We start from the raw sequence: 9985 nt of genomic DNA, 5'->3' as shown, positions 1-9985 counted from the left end.
GTAGTGAGACAGGAAAATGTGAATTAAGATTTGTGGTCATTGAAAGGGGTTTTTTATGAATTCAAAGAGCGATTGGAATATATAAATTAAACATTGGAGGGATGAAAATATGCTTAAAAGTGAGGGAGAAAAAATAACTAGATGTTTGGAAACCTCAACCTCAGCCAAGAAAAAGGAAAGGGTGTTGAAGAGTGTTTGGTTCTGAGCACATTCCAGAGAAGGGAGGCAAGCACTCAGATTGAGTGTCCTGGCTTTTCCTTTAGGAAAATGCAGGAGAGAAGCAGAAGGTGGTTGGGTTGAGAAGTCTATAACTCTCAGATGATGCATGCTGACTCCCAGGAAGGTGACAGTGCTCTGACAAGCCAGCTTGGTGATGCCACACCATGCCAATGAGGATGATGGTTAGAAACCATTAACCTGTATTGAATCAAAGACAGCCAGAAGGAGTCTTCTCCTGTGACTCGCACCAACTCGGAAGTAAGATTTGAGTGGAGATAGGGCAACTACATCCTAAGGCAGAGCGGGAGAAGTGGCAAAAGGAGATCTATAAGTTCTCTGGCGACTCTGGGGGCCCAAGCAGGTGATTGAACCGCTACAAGGTCTGGACAATGGGTCTGTCACCTTGAAGCAAGGGACAGAGGAACGGAAGTTGACGAGATAGACTGAAGAATCAGTAAAAGCAGAGAGGCAACTGCAAGGATTGAGCAAGGCAGATCTGAGAAATTCACTAGAAGTTCATTTCAGCAGTGGCATGATACCTATCCTGCCAAGCCCACAAAGGCAGTAGTACCTCTGACTCAAGGGACTAATGCCAGATGCTGGAGACTAAAGTCACCTCAGGTACCTTTGTCAGTACACAGATCAACAAAGGCTCAAAGGACTACTTGTAGCCTTCTTCATCTTTGCTTTTGCAGGGGTGAAGGGGTCGGGGCTAGGTAGTTGTTGGGGGGGGTGCAGAAATGCTCAGGTGATCCCATGCTCAACCTCAGTAATAGGAAAGGAAGCTGGACTATTTCAGTAAGCAGCCTCTAGAGTGAGTTAACTATTTACTCCAATCCTGTGTTCATTGCACCAGGTAAAGTTTGGGCTGCGCAGTGCTGTGGGGGATTCAGAGCTTGAAGGTTGAAGCTGGTCATGGCACGTGGGCACAGAATGGCAAAGTTTTTCGGTTTTTTTTTTTTTTTTCATCTCCCAACCCCGACATTTTTGAATAACATACATTATGTTATCCGAACTAACTGGGGAAGAACAAAAGTCCTGGGGAATGTGATTTTTCTCAGATCATTTTTAGGTTGCCATGGAGATCTTCTGTCATTGCTAATCTTGTAATGAGAAGAGTGAGGAGAAAGCCCTCTCCTTTGCAGGACGCAGTAACGAGATGGAAGGCGGTGGCAGCCTGAGATGAAGCGAGGCAGGATTTCCTAGCCTATCGTACGACTCAAGCTGAGTTAAGACCACACAGTGCAACTGTTTGGAAGCGGGACAAGTCAAAGCACTTGCAGCACAGAAGCGTCAAAAGTAAGAAGTTTATTTTCTAAATCAGAGTATGATCGAGTGAAAGCCAGTTGGACAAGTTAATGAAGCATCTAAGAAGCTTCGCTTGTTTGAAGATTACCCTAAAGCTGCATTCTTTTTGCGGATTCTGAAAAATTATAAATTTTAGCACTGCACTTACATTATTTTGGCAAATGTTTAATTTTATGGGAAAATTTTTATTTCAGGAAAAAAAACATATCTGAGTATGAAATTCTGTTTATGACTGGACAGTCCTCATGGAATGGGCACATATTCGTGAACCAAACATCATCAGCACCATAATGTTAGTTTCTTGCAAAGAAAATACAATCTCAAGGATGAGCGGCAGAGTTGTAATGGTGTAGGTGTTATGTAGGAGAGACATGGTTTTATAAGTAATCTATACAGGAGAACCCAGTTATTGCAAAAGTTCAGGGAAACTGGTCAAATTTGAGGGGATTTTAAAATGAGAAAAATAAATTACACCATGGAATTATTTCTTTCTGACTGACCCATTTTGATTCATTGAAAATGAAATCGTCGAATGAGAAGCAAGGACCGTGCATTTACAACTGCCACATCTTTCAATGCATTTGAGAAAGTCATTCATATTTATTGTCCTATTATTTTCCTTAAGAAAAGAAGGATACCATTTCGTAGCTCCAAAAATGACATATAATTCTTCAGGTATCTTCCTTCTCAATAACAAACCTATTAAAATAACTTGGTAATTGTGTCTTTCTCTTATTTCCCTATCCACTTCCCCACCCTTGTGAAAAGGGAAGAATTTTATGCATTAAACTTCTTCGTGATTGAAATATGCTTTAGGCAAATAAACATGAAATCCTATGAGAAGAATGTGAAACTCAAAGGAGAACAACAAGCTGGGAGCCATCCATAGAGCCTCTGCCACCACATGTTAACAGAAGTAGAAAAGGAAAAATGCTGGATCGAACATTTTTCTCTACCAGATTTCATGGAAAACTTCTTTGAGGCTCTGATTTCTATTCTTCTTCCTTTTTAAAGATTTATTTCTTTATGTTATGTATGTGAATACACTGTAGCTGTCTTCACACACACCAGAAGAGGGCATCAAATCCCATTACAGATGGTTGAGAGCCACTATGTGGTTGCTGGGATCTGAACCCAGGACCCCTGGAAGAGTAATCAGTGCTCTTAACCGCTGATCCATCTCACCTGCCCTGTCGCTGTTTTCTTACTTGTAAATACTCATATTTGCCACAGTCCACGGAGAGGAGAGATCTCACTCACGGCTTCTTAAAACTTAGCAATTGCTGTTCTATAAAACACTGAAATATTCACAGAATCTCTGTTGTGACCATAGGGTTCCATGGATAGGCCCCATGTCTGCAGGTACATCCTAAAGATGAAGATGACTAAGAGCCCAGATAGAAGAACCATGTTTCTTCTTTTAAAGACATGGTTTTTAAATTGGCAGATGCAAATTACTCATAGTGGATTTCATTATTAAACTTCCATACATGTATATTTTGATCATGTTGGCCTTCCACACTCCCTAATTCCCTTTCTTATCCCTGTCCACTTGTAAAAATTCCCTTCTCAACTTGTCCCTCTTCTACTTTCATCTTTGTTTGGGAATGATGCAATGAACTTCATTAGTGCTGCTTCCAGACAGGAGTATAGGTTTGAAAGGCTGCTTCAAGGAGTGTGAGAAACTGAACAATGGCTATACCACTGAAGGACCCTCTCCCCATTGTAAGCCTCTGTAGAGCCCTACAGGACCCATTCCCCTTTATGATAAGACGTTGACAAGCCCAGGCTTGTGCAGACTTCTGCAGGCAACCAAGCAGCTAGGCCCATATGTTAGTAATCTACACTACTCTGTGCCCCTCTCTGCCTCTTACAGTTTTCCCATCCATTACTCTAAGATAGCTACTGAGTCTTGAGAGACATGTTTCTGGTGTTCCATCCATAACTGGGCACTCAGTGCTCATTTATTCTCATTTAGATCAGCCCTTGCACCTACAATTACCTACTATTAGAGAAGCTTTTTGAGCAGGCTGATGGTAACACCAAACCACAGGGGTAAGCGCAGTCTTTGGGAAGGCGATTCAGTGGGCATATCATGTTTGCTTAGGACAATAACAGCAGCAGTTTCCCCACTGAGGACAATGGCTTCCCTAACCAAAGGTTTTTAACCAGGTTTATAGAACCAGTTATGAAACCCCTGCTGTGGAGCAGGCCTCAGATCCATCCAATTAGAAAGCAGTTGGTTACTCCTATATAAGGGAGATTTGGCATGAGTGTACAGTAGGCACATCTTGTCTGTCTGGTCAGTAGCGCTGTGCATAGGGTCCATAGGTAAGGAAGACAAAGTGACAGTTCTGCTGGTGTAGTCTGTAGAGCTTCGTCTGGCACTATGACATCTATCTAGTATGGAGAAAGCTCCCAACACGTTCTAGCTGGATTAAACCCATATGTGACTACAGAATATGTATTAGAATAAAAAAAGTAGAAATAATAAGATTATCCAAAGAGAGGAAACTAAGGTTTTAAAATATTTTTTGTTTTATTCCTTTTGTGCTTCAATATAAAGGTGCTAATAATATAAGCGCCTGAATTTGCATCCTTTCAGGTCAATGTTGAACCTGACCTAAGGCCATTTAATTTGGTATTAATTCACGTTTTGTTTAATAACATAGTATTCTGTTAATAATATATATTTCAAAAGAAATGCAAAATATTAGTCAAAGCATCACCAAGAAATTTTTGTGTGTGTACTTAGAGGGGAAGGGGGGGGAAGAGTATCCCCAAATAGTATTATCAGTTTCTCAGTTGCAGAATAATTTGTGATATTGTATTATTTTCTTTCTAAATGTTTCTGAATTTTATGAGAAGCCTATCACAAAACTCTACACTTATTTTAAATCAGAAAAAGATAAATGAAGAAATAAATCAGAAAAAAATATTAAAAGTAAAGAAAAATTTGGTCCTCAAACATCATACCCATTATACCTTTTAAAGTTTAAATTTAAAATTGACTTATTTTCATTAAATATTTTTATTAAAGTACAAATCAATTTCAGGAAATTTCAAAAAGTGGTGTTAGATACTACCCCTGAATCATGAGTAATATAAATAACATCTCAGATTTTTATAGAGATCTACATTTTTCTAAGTAGTTATATATGCACACATCATCTGCTTCCTCTGCCTGCTCAACCTGTTTTTATCATAGAATTAGAGAATCTGACTTGGAAAGATCCCTAAGAAGCAAACGATTGAAATCCCTCTTGTGTAACAGAGTTTATTATAACTTACTGAAATATGCCCTTCAACTATGTTTCCAAATCTCCCAGCACCAGGAGACATTTTTATTTTCTGGATAGTTTTGGTTGTTATAAAGTTCTACTTGCACAGAATGAAAATAGACCCAAATCACTCAAGGTCTACCTTCATATTTCATTGGGTATAATGATGATACATATCCCCAATCCTGAGGTTCCATTTATGAGAGAAAGAGATTCCATTTATGGGAAGACATCTTCCATCAAGGGAATGGACAGGGGCAGTGTTGAGGTTTGAGAAGTGTGGTCGCACAGACCACCTACATCAATGAACCCGAGAATCTTCCATATATCAGATTTCTAGGTCTTTCCAGAACAAGCGTAACTGAAGGTAAAGTCAAGGACTATCTGGTTTTCATGTGTGTGCTTATTCTTGGGAGTCTGGGTATGTGGAAGGCAGTAAGTGTATTTTTGTATGTGATGTGCACATGCATGTGCAGGAGACATTGGCCCAACATATATGTGTGGAGGTCAGAGGGAAAGAATGTACCATTCTTAGACTGTAACCTGTTTTGGTTTGGAGGCAATATGAGCTCTGGAGTTTAGTCTTCTACTGGTCAACATCACTTTTAACCTACGAGCTCTTCTATCCCAACATTAATCTTCTTGTTAAATATCATTCTTCCAACAGCCTTTACGTCCTATGACAGGACACTGCAGAGTATTATGGTTGTCAAAGTGATTACCATGGTGTCTGAGGGGAACAAGCATGAACAAGCTATGTTCCTAGCAGAGAAGCATATGGTTTAGTTGGCTGAGAATGGTTCACCTTCTCTGAATTATGATTTGGCTCTTTGTCTTTTATGACCTTGCTTAGAAACAATGTCATTTGGAGGTACAGTGGTATGAATAAGAAAGGTTCTCTACTTACTTCTGTATTTGAAAACGTGGTCCCTCACCTGCTGACACTGTTTGAGAAGGTTATGAAACCTTTGGGGTGGAGGAGGTATGTCACTGGGGGCAGATTTGGGAGTGTATGGTCTCACTTCATTTCACTCTCTGTCCTTCATGTTTGTGGTTGAAGATGTGATCTTTCAGCACTGTACTGAGCTGTCTGGTGATGCCTGCTCCTCCTCCTCCCCCCACCCCCCTATAATTGTGGACTCTTCCTGTGAACTGTAAGCCCAGATAAATTCTTCCAAAGCATGCTTTTGTTCATGGTGGTTTACCACAGCAACAAAACTTAGCCATTATAAAGGTTTGGGGATTATAGTGGATGCTAAGATTTGGTTTTTCACTTATTATTTGTTTGTTTGTTTGTTTGTTTTTATTACTAGAGAGTATCCACTGAGGGTACCACTTCTCCATCCTTCTTTCTTTGGGGAATGAATCAGACTCAGGATTTTCCCCATGTTTAGATTGAGTAACTTTCAGATACCTTACACATGTTGCTTCACTTTTATTTGATAAATATACATAAGTGTTTTATTGTTCTGATATAAAATTTACATGACAAGAACTTCATCACTCCCTAGTGAACAATGTGATAGCAATACTAATACTGTGTAACAACTACTTGTGTTTAGATCCAAATACTTTAATAACTCCAAAAGAAAAGCCCATATCCATCTCTAAACAGTTACTTGTTCCACTAATCACTACTCTCTGCTTGGTGAAAAGTTTTGATTTCTCCTTTTGGTTTTTTTTTTAATACATCTTCATTCTTAATGTGTGGTCCATTAAGCATTTCTTATGTGTGTTCATTTGTATGGTGCATGACATGTGCTTGTGTGTATATAATGTGTGTGGAAGTAGCAAGCTTGTTTCATGGCGTGAGTATGGAAGTCACAGGACAACTTTGATGTCTGTCCTTGCCTTCTATCTTGTTTGAGACAGGGTCTCGTGTTTGCCACTGGAGATAGTAGGCTAGCTGACCTGTGCATTTCCATGACTCACCTGCCTTCATCTTCTGTCTTGTGCTGGCATTACAGATTATTAGAACCACATCCAGATTTCCAAGGGACTGGAAGTAAGTTTTCATGTTTATTCAGGGAGTTCTTTACTAACTGAGCTGTCTCTCCAGACCCAGTTCTGCCTTCTTAAATGACTGGTTTGACTATCTATCATAGTAAATATTCTACATTATAGGTAACAGATATCATACTTTTTATTGCTGTACCAAATATAACTTATATTTTGTCAAGTATAGCAAATTATTTTTATAATACAGAATAAATTGTTTTAATTATACATGTAATATGGATGTGCTGCAGCCATTTAAGTGTCATATAAAAGGGAAAGGTGAGAGATGTACCTGTGTGACTACATGTAATAACTTGACACATATCTTTTTAGATATTGCTTGATTCACTTGCATGCAAATTACTGCTAACAAATTCTATCATATTAATCATTTCATTATGTAAAATATCAGTTTTACCACTTGATCATTAATGTTGTGTCATTCATTCATTCATTCATTCAATACTTATTGAGTGCTATCAAAAGCCAAAATTTTTCTAAGAAATGAGGATATTGGAGTAAATAAATATCTATATCAGCACTTGACAGATTGTGATTTAAAATAAATATATATCATCCTGTCAACCAGATTTGCCATATTTTAATGCTATTTAATCCTTTTCCTACATATGGTCAGAAGGAGTTCTTTTACCACATAATAACAACTTCACTGATGATAAGTATTCATTTATTGATTTTATCACTAAAGGTAGTTTTTTTAAAGAATCTGTTAAGGTACAGTCACCTATGTGCTCAAAATGTGGAGAGTGCATCAATCCTTCTTTAAAAGACTTCATAATAAAATTATCAAAATAATTAGTCTTCCTGGCAAGAGTGACAGCCATTAAAATGGACAGCTGACCAATGAATACACATAGAAGCTTTTTAGAAAAATAAAAGCATACTAGTTTATGTATGTTTACACTCTGGTAAGCTCTATAGGAATATCTCATCCTCAACACACTTAAATCATTTTCTTCCGTGTGTGTGTGTGTGTGTGTGTGTGTGTGTGTGTGTATGTGTGTGTGTGTGTGCTGTTTTATTTTACTTTGCAAGAAATGTGCAGCAAATATTTGTGTTTTTCATTTACATATCTGGCTATGTAGAAACCCCAGGGAATGAATCATTCTGGATAGTTGAAAATTTTAATCATTTTTGATGGAAATCTTTCTAAAATGGATTTCACACTTCTCTGCCTTCTTAAACAGAATGGATGGAATGTAATTAATCTTTTTTTGATGACTTGGTTTTATCATTATGAACATTAATGACTATGCTGTGCTATCCAGAAATGATGCCTGTGACACCAATTGTGGTGTGCAGAATTGTCTGTGGTCCTTTCGCTCTTTCTGAATACATGTGCCTTGCTTGTATTCTTCCTGACTGGTGTATTAACCAACGCCACTCTTGCCACTGACAGTGATACAGCTCCACACAGGTGTGGAGAGGTAGGCTTGGGAGGAGAAGAAATTTGTGTTCAAATCCAGGCTGTTGGCTGGGAGGCCTATTGCCCTCTCCATTCGTAAGATGAGCATAGCAATCCACCTAGAAGAGCTGTAATGAGCATTAACTGATGGTTCACACTCATGGTGAAAAATAAACCAACGGTTACTTCCCATCTTCTACAATGTGCTTGCAATTATGGAAACATTGCTTCCTGACAGTACTCCCATGTTCAGCTGCTAGAAAATGGGCAGTGGGGCCGATATCATTGTGTTCAAAATCAATCAATGCAGTATTTAGCAGATGAGACTCTGTATGTTCTGTTTGGTTTCATATAGAAATTGTGATGGTGCTGTTGGGAGCCTACACTTACTGGTTCCTTCTTACCTCCTAGCTGAGAGAGTTTATCTCCAGAAAACAGAGATGAGAGGACAGGGTATTGAGGAGACATGTGCCTTAGGTATTTGAAACAGGCAAAATGTGTAAAACACATCATAACATTTAAATGTTCTGTTATAAACTTGATTTTTTATTGGTTATTTTATTTATTTATATTTCAAATGTTTTCCCCCTTCCCAGTTTCCCCTCGGCAAACCCCGTCCTCCTCCCCCTCCCCTCTGCTTCTATGAAGGTGGTCCCCCACACAGTCACCCACTCACACCTGGCTGCACTGCCCTAGCATACCCATATGCTGGGACATGGAGCCTCCATAGGACCAAGGGCTTCCCCTCCCATTGAACTGGGGGTAGCTACTATGAACTTGGTTTTTAAAGATCATAAAAAAACATGGGTGTGATGAATTACATCCAGATTCCCAACACAGGCAGAAGGATTGGAAATTCAGGGCCTGCATGAGGTACATAGCAAGACCCCATCTCAAAAGACAAAAGGAAGGGCTGACGGACAGAGATGGGCAGATTCCAAAAGCCCATCATTCATCCTGCCTAGCCAAAGCATGCACCCTCAGTGAGTCCCTGCATCAAATCAAAACGTGAAGGGGGATAGCAGAAGGCACCCAGTGTCCTGCTCTGGCCTCTTCATGCTTAGGAGGACAAACCTTTACACTCATGTGTGTGCACCAGTCATACACAGAAAAAAAAAAAAAATCAAGCTAACACCAAAACAAGAAAGACTAGAAAAATGAACATTATTAAAAAATAAACAGCTTATAATTACCAAGTACTTAATTCCTACTAATTATGTTTATAGTTTCCAGTTAAAAAATAAAAGAAAAAAAAAAAAAAAANANAANGGAGCTGGGCGTGGTGGTGCACGCCTTTAATCCCAGCACTTGGGAGGCAGAGGCGAGCGGATTTCTGAGTTCCAGGCCAGCCTGGTCTACAGAGTGAGTTCCAGGACAGCCAAGGCTACATAGAGAAACCCTGTCTGGAAAAAAAAAAAAAAAAAGAAGACAATGAACCAATCAAACAAACATAGAAACCCCTTTGACATGCCTTTTCCCCTTTGTTAGTGTAAGTAAAAGAGAAAGCCCACAAAGTAGAAAATATATAACACATTGTTTTTATATGTCCTTTAGAGAAAGGAAAGCAGGAAGGAATATAAATAAATGCAGGGATCCAGGGAAATCTTTCAATTTTAAATATAATGATCAATGGAGGCCCCATGGAAAAGCTGACATTTGAAGAAAAGCTTAAAGGAGAGACCTTAGCAGAGTTAGTGTTTCCAGAATAATCTTTTATGAAAAACAATAGAAGAAAGTAGCAAATTGCCATGTT

General features: G+C 38.9%; 1 long non-coding RNA gene across 1 annotated transcript in view; it reads left to right on the top strand.

Moving 5' to 3' along the window:
- Window positions 1-272: 272 nt before the first annotated feature.
- Window positions 273-9985, top strand: part of LOC110320554 — a 41326-nt gene continuing 31613 nt past the window's right edge. Inside the window, exon 1 of the long non-coding RNA XR_002380464.1 lies at window positions 273-477. This is a non-coding gene — a long non-coding RNA (uncharacterized LOC110320554). The remainder of the gene's footprint in view (window positions 478-9985) is intronic.

Source organism: Mus pahari, chromosome 4 (assembly GCF_900095145.1).
Source record: "Mus pahari chromosome 4, PAHARI_EIJ_v1.1, whole genome shotgun sequence".
Classification (NCBI taxonomy): Eukaryota; Metazoa; Chordata; class Mammalia; order Rodentia; family Muridae; genus Mus; species Mus pahari.
This window is presented reverse-complemented; position numbering and strand designations above follow the sequence as displayed.